Source organism: Acinonyx jubatus, chromosome A1, assembly GCF_027475565.1.
Source record: "Acinonyx jubatus isolate Ajub_Pintada_27869175 chromosome A1, VMU_Ajub_asm_v1.0, whole genome shotgun sequence".
Lineage (NCBI taxonomy): Eukaryota > Metazoa > Chordata > Mammalia > Carnivora > Felidae > Acinonyx > Acinonyx jubatus.
In genome coordinates, this window is record NC_069380.1 from 42,723,162 (window position 1) to 42,730,973 (window position 7,812).

Here is a 7,812-nt window from a genome sequence, read left to right on the forward strand (position 1 = left end):
CCACACATATTTTAAAAATTCACCTTTTTTGTATTTCTCAAGTAATACTAGGACTGTGTATGCTTATTTTTTTATATTTTAATATTAATGGCAGAGATGGGAAAGACATATAAATTCTTAAATCTAAAGTCACATCTCTGCTTTAAAACACATTACTGTTTAAAGACAGTATTTCAGAATGTCAACATGAATGGAAGTGTCAAAATGATGCTTAATACTAATTTGTTTATATGTGCTTGACTGCACTTAGATGGTAAAAAGGTATGTATCAAAAATAAAGATTATTTTGAGACACCGAAGGAGGTTACTTTTTGTTTTCATTGCCATAAATACCATTAGTGTTAATTGTAGATTTACATGTGCATTGAGAGAATAATATACCTCATTATTCTTGAGTAACAGCTACTGACTTTTAAAGGCCATTTAGAATATATGACAGGAAACAAATAAAAGCATTCCACTTAACTTTTTGTAAGTTTTTTCATATACCAGAAAATGAAACAAAAGGCTTCATGAATATTCCACTGCCATAGTTTTAATTTTATAACTTCCACAACAAAACCTTTAGAATTCCCTTTGTAGCTTAACTAGCTGGGGAATATGTGAAGTAAGTATATCTTAAGTCTGCTTTGTGGTAGGTGACCATGGCCTAGAAGAGTATATGCTATTTACTTTGTTGTTGTCGTTTTAGGTATTTAAACCATTAGAAATCCGCTGATGTCTCTAGTGTTCAAATAATTAAGATTTTGTGATGTGTAAAAGGAGAGAAGGTTATAGCACTCCTGTTGATTGACAAGGATGAAAGAGGCCCTTGGTCCTGACAACATATATATGGGTAAGGCATTGCTACCTACTTTGTGGCATCTAACCATCATTTTTATAGGCAATGAGGATTTAAGAGTGTGCTTATGATGAGCATAGGGTTGTGTATAGAAATATTGAATCACTATATTGTACACCTGAAACTAATATTACACTGTATGTTAACTGGAATTTAATTAAATACTTAAAATAAACACATAATTAAGATTTCTTGAAAGATCACCTTGGCATATTACAATAAAAATAAGTAATTATTGAGCACACATATGACAGTCACTATTTTTTAAGTGCATTTCAAGTATGAACTTACTAATACTCAGCAACCCTGTGAGGTCAGTATCATTATCCCTATCTTCTAGGTGACATAATAGAGGCATCAAAAGGTAAATTAACTTGCCTAAAGTTAACACACATAGTAAGTGGTAGAGTTAGGATTTGAACCCTGGTCACATGGCTTAACAAATGGAGCTTGATGTAGTTATATTGGCTCAAATGAGTTGGCTTTGTCCTAAAATATGAACACACTAGTTAACAAATTAAAACCTTCTAGTTAATCCAACTTTTATTTTATTTTATTTTATTTTATTTTATTTTATTTTATTTTATTTTATTTTATTTTATTTTATTTTTAAGTTTATTAATTTATTTTGAGACAGAGAGGAAGAGTGTGCATGCACATGTTGGGGAAAGGCAGAGAGAGGAGAGAATCCCAAGCAGGCTCTGTGCTGTGCTGTCATTGCAGAGCCTAACGCAAGGCTTGACCTCATGAACTGTGTCCAACTCATTTTTTTTAGGAGTCATGTTAGATAAACTATTTTTGCGCATACTTCATAGGATTATTTCAACAGTCACTCATATAGTTTAGGAAAATATTTCTTCCAACCTCACACCATAATCTTCCTGAGAAGTTTCTCCAGGGACAATTTCAAAGCTCTTGTAAGAGCTAACATGTACAGAATGCTTTTCTAAGACAGATGCTATCGTATGCATTTTTTTCATATATTAAATCCAGGAACTACCTTTGAGATACAGTTGCTGTCCTTTTATAGATAATGAAAATGAGGCAGAGAAAGGACAAGTAATGTTCACATATGAAAAGAATTTGAACAGAGGAAGCCTAATTCCAGAAAGAAGACATGATGTGACTGAAGAAAAGTGGATATTGAGTTCAGTGAGCCTGGATTTAAATCCCACATTATAGTGCCATAGAGGGAGATAGGGAGGGAGAGCATCGTCTTGTACATAAGTTAAACAGAGTCAAGCCAAAGAAAGTTGGTCTGCTTTTTATTTTTGTCATGCACAGGCCATTTTATTATGTTTTTAATTTTTTTAATGTTTATTCAGTTTTGAGAGAGAGAGTGTGTTAGCAGGGGAGGGGCAGAGAGAGAGGGAGACACAGAATCCGAAGCTGTCAACACAGAGCCCGATGGAAAGCTTGAACTCGAACTGTGAGATCATGACCTGAGCTGAAGTCAGACGCCCAACTGACTGAGCCACCCCAGCTCACCATGCACAGGCCATGTAAAAAAAAAAATGCCAGGGATGATATAATCCTCCCTACTGCCTTCTGAAGTGGGATGCTCTACCTTCCTTTCATACACTTTTACCAGGACAGACCCTTAATTAATAACATGTTTTGAGCCTTGATTAATGACATGAAAATAAGATTAGAAACAGGTAGTCCACAGGATTGCTGTAAATGACAAAACAGAAGTGAAATAATTTGTAAACAGAAGGTAGAGTCACTCCAAGATAATAGGAGTCCTTTAATTTGAGGCAAAAATTATATCACATTTGGCTTCTAAAAGAGGTTTTAGTACTTGGCCAGCTATGTCCCCTTCACATTAACTCACTGCTCACACTCAGAGAGCCTGATCATAGAAAGCTCTGGTGAAGGTGGGTGGTGTAAACTCTTGTTCTAAATCTGCCATACATGCAGGCTTTAGAATGTCACCTATAATTTTCAAACCACAGAATACTGTTTGTGTGTTTTTTTAATGTTTCTTGACTCAAATTAATTTATAAATAGGAGAAGAAAATATTGGGACCTCAGTACCATCCAGTTGATATAGCACATCCTTCAAGCTTATTATCTATTTGTTTATTAAACAAATAGTATCAAACACCATGTACCAGGCATGCACCAGATTCTGGGAATAATATCTACTATTTTCTTTCTATGACTGCTGAAACAAATTACAACATGCTTAGTGGTTAAACACAGCAAAATATATTATCATATAGCTCTGTAGGTTAGAAGTCTAACATGTTATCATCGGGCTAAAGCCAAATTGCTAGCTGAGCTGCATTCCTTTCTGAGGCACCAGAGGAGAAACCATTTCCTTGATTTTTCCAGCTTCTAAAGGCTACCCGTATTCCTTGGCTCATGACCACCTTCCATCTTCAAACCAGTAATGCTTGGTCTAGCCTTTCTCACACTGAATCATTTTGACACTGATTCTTCCAACTCCTTCTTTCACTTCTGAGGATATTTGTGATCACATGACTTCCACTCCTTGATAATCCAGAGGTTTCCCTATTTTAGGGTCAGCTGATTGCAAGCATATTTCTGTTTGCAATTCTAACTCCCCTTGGCCATGTAACATACTAGTAGGATCCAGGGATTAGAACATGGACATCTTTGTGGACCATTACTCTGCTTCCTGCATCATCTCTGTTCACACATTACTTTAAGCTTATGGAAGAGAGGTACTCACTACCTGATTAAGCAAATAAATATATACTTCAGAAACTGTGATATATGCTATTAATGTTTTATGGTATTATGAGTGTTTAAATCATGGAGAGGTGATATAGATCATGGAATTTTTCCTTAGTTGGCTACATTTGTCTTGACATTTAGAGGAAGAGTGTATAGTTCAATTAGTGAAAGAATTAAGGAAGAGATTTCTCATAGAACCACATATAAGGGTTTAGAAGTAGGAGAAAACAAGAGAATTGGAGGAACGAAGCAAAAACCAGTGAGCCTGTAGCAAAATGAGCCTTGTAATTCAACTTAAAGCCATTACCAACAATCTGTTATATTCTACTGGTTGAGATATTAGGAATAAAACAGGGAAGAAAATTTGGGTTCTTCATTTTCTTCTACCTCCGGGAATGGCTCATGCTCTTTTTAAATTATATATTTGGCTCTGGGTAGTGTAAAAACACTTGCTCATATGGGTACAAAGAGTGTACTGTTGTTTTGTTTTCAGCTCCCTGAGATATTTAGAATATTTTTAAGCATATCATGCAAGTAAGATCTTCAGTAATTCTGTAGAATTTAAGAGTGTTTCAAATCATTTGTCATTTACCATGCTTATATATGCTTAGTGTTTTTCCCTATTATAATTTGAGTTTTTTTAGATATTAGGATAATAATTCTACCCATATCAGTATTATGGATTTGATCTTTTTTTAACAATTGAAACAAATTTAACCTTTCCTTAAACCAGCATAAGGTGAATATTTTCTTATTGTGCTAAAGTTGGCTTATAGGAGGAAAGAAAAGTAAAATTATACTTACAGTTAATTTAGTAATCACGTATATTTGCAGTATTAGACAATTGCAAAAGTCTCTGCCATAACACGGCTAAAGGAACTTTGTGGGCTAGTATACCTGTTTCTGAATTTCTCTCATTGGTTGAGTAACCTTATTAAATTAACACAAGTTCTTTTATTTTCAGATTCTGTATCAGAAAAGTGGGATGATAATACTATAGAATGGTGGAATGGGATTATGTATGTGAAGTGATCAATATAATGCTGAACAGAGAATTCTCAATATTTGGTAGTTGTTATGCTTATTATTAAGTAGTTATTATCTGGCCATAACATTCTTGCTAATATATTTCTATTACTGTACTATTCGTCTCCTTAATAGTAAATGTTAAGAAAGCTAATGAAGAGAGAGAGAAAAAGTAATGCAAAGTAGCTTTCTAACCTTGGTATTTTTGTAGCTTTGTCTGTGACATGATATTGACCGCAGGGCACGTGTTTGGAGCCTTTCTGGGTTTGATGTTTCCCGACCTTCTCTGACATTCTTCTGACCCTCCCAGCAGTTTTTCTCCAGCTCTCTTCAACATTTCCTCAGCTTCCTGGCTGTGCTTCAACACTCTTGGAAATTTTCCCAGATGATTCATGAAAAATCATGTAGAGTAAGAACCTCAGGGTCACAGACTTAGAAGAGGGGGTTCTGAAGGGCAAAATAAGACTATCCAACAAAAGTTGTTCGTGACTTAACAGAGAAGTTTTAACTAAAAGAAAAATATTATTGTGTTGAGTAGAATAAACATGAGGATTTCATAGAATCAAATAAATCATCTAAAGACAAGAAAACTGAACTGGGTGGGGGTGATTTCTGTAGTGGGGTTTCTATTTTAACAGTGATTTTCCAGTTTGCATAGTTCATATAAGCTCTCCTATACACATGTATGAAGAGAGACTGATATATCCAAAACGAACAGTATCTCTGTAACTCTAATTAGAGGTTCAATAAAATAGCTAGAACAGAAACTAAAGCTCAAAGAAAGATCACGGTTTTAAATCCACACTTTAAGAATATATTTGTCATAGTAAATGTTAATAGAAATAATTTTCAAAATAAATGTTTTGAAACAAAACTTTTCATGGGAAGCAATGTGGCTTGTAAGATAAAAAGAGCTGTAAAGTTAACTAAAATGGTAACTCATTGTGATTAGACAATAGCTGTAAGTATATAACACTTATATGTCTCAGCTATTTTTGATAGTACCATTTATGTTGAGCAATATGCCTTTCCTTACCTGACCTGGAAAGCTACCATGATTCTTGTTTGTCAGTATGTGCCAGATGCACTAAAAAAATCGGAAGTGGAAAATCAGGGCTGACTGCTGATATCCTCTTGGTTTGAGTCTCAAGGCCCTTGAATCTGAAGGCTACTATGCCAGCATTTACCCAAAGTCATGGGCAACTCTGGAGAAACTGACAAGGCCAGTTTCTAAGATCTAGTTTCGGTGGGAGTTCATAAAGTTACATAGCTCTGATGTGTTGGCACCTACCAGAGAGTTTGCCAGGTACTCCCGAGTCCTATTTCTGATCAGGCAGAATGACATTCCTATCCTTTTTAGTCCAAAAAGTTTTCTCTTTCTCTTTTTCCTTCCTATTATTTATTCTCTAGAGTTAGCTCTTATAAAACTTTGAAAACTCCATGGTTCCTTGATATCATGCTAGTTTGATTTTTCAACTTCCAGACAAACATACACTTTAGTGAAAGATTTGGACATAACCTAGCTATTGAAAAGCAGTTGGGTATGATAGAAAGTAGATATGTACACATATCTTAACAGTTTTTTTTTTTTGAGGTTAAGCATTTGATCTTTAAGGAATTGTTTTTCTCCCTTTGTCTTGCAAGATATCATCATCCTGACCCTAAGTTCACCCATTTAACAAATACTGTGTTTGCTGAGGTCCTTTTATAAGCTAGATTCTGTGTTAAGTGAAGGGTATACAATGGTGATTAAAACAACATGATTGCTGTTATCATGAAAATCACAGTACTGGGAAGGATAGACAGCAAATATTCATGTCATTATCATCTATAAGATAAAAGAACAAAAAGATATGCATGAATTCCACATCAAAACAAACACTAATACTCTATATATGCTCTGAAAGCTAGAAACCTAGACTGCTAGGAACTCCTATAAAAACCCTGCATCAAATGAACAATTACAATGGATAAGGCAGGAAGGAACAGAGTGATGAATTAGACTTCATTCCTCATGTCCAGGAACTGATAGTTTCTGGCTAAGAGGATAAAGCTAGCTTTATGGAGAAGATGACATTTAGAATGAAATTCTAGGATAAGGATGATAAAGAAATATGGTAAAGGGCACTAACTGCCAGGCAGAAAGAATAACCTCCACATCTGACCCTTATTTTGTGCCCTTTTGATTGCAGAACTAATCTGGTGTGTTTACATTTTCCATTATCCCTGGTGCTTGGTGGTAACTGCTCCCTGCCTAGCCTAAAATATGCTTGGGGTGGAAGATAAAAAGAGCAAAAGACCATTACTTCTATCATTATTTAGTTGAGTGAGATTTTTTTTTAAAATCTCCAAATAAATCCTTAAAAATTTAAGAAAATATTAGAAATAACCCACATTTTGGAAGCTAATGACGTTAGAAAAAATAATGATAATTATCAAAACTCAATGAAGTTTACTCAGACTAACTGAAACTTGGGAAACCCAGCTCCTGTTTTCTTTGCCCTAACTTAAAGCCTATTTGAGACACTTTCATTCAGACTTTAATCATTTTTCCCTCTTTCTGTTTTGGTTCTAATTCTTCAAATTAAAGTTGGTACATAGTTAATTTTATTCTTATTATGAAATATATATGTGTATTATATATGCTTTATTCATATTTGATAAATTTATGTATGCATTCTGTCAGAATGTCTGGTAAAACTCATAATACATTTCTTACTAAAATGAAAATGAAAAGTTTGGGGAAGAAAAAGAGATTGACAATTAAATGACTTATTCAGGAAGACTTGAGTTCTGTATCCTTACAGCATAGAGTGTACCCATCAGCAAGTTTCTGTTACATCTCAGGAATATTCCTATCACAATTGGAAACTTAGCCACTGAAACTTAATTGTTACGATCAAACTGGAAGCACAGTATTTAAATAAGTTGTCAAAAATTAGGATTTATGCTCTTTAGATGCTCTCTATTTTAATTACCAAAGTCTCCCTACAGAAGACAATGTATTAATAATAAATAGCTCTTGTATATAAATGTTCATTGATGTGTATGTGTGTGTGCCTGCCTTGTCCCTTGTATTGAAAGGTATCTTGTCTTAAAACAAAAATGCACATGCGATACTACTGTAACTAATAAATCATGTATGAAAAATGTGAAAGATGGCATTATATATCAGTCAGTGCTTCTTTGTATAATTAGATATATTTTCTTCAGTTTCTGCAGACCATCTATGACATTTTTGT

At 34.3% G+C, this 7,812-nt stretch overlaps 1 non-coding gene across 1 annotated transcript; it reads left to right on the top strand.

Annotated features, from left to right (window-relative positions):
* The first annotated feature begins 748 nt into the window (after positions 1-748).
* LOC113601169 (U6atac minor spliceosomal RNA) lies at positions 749-880 on the top strand. The gene has a single exon (XR_003422336.1). It is a non-coding gene; the product is annotated as a U6atac minor spliceosomal RNA (small nuclear RNA).
* Positions 881-7,812: the final 6,932 nt, after the last annotated feature.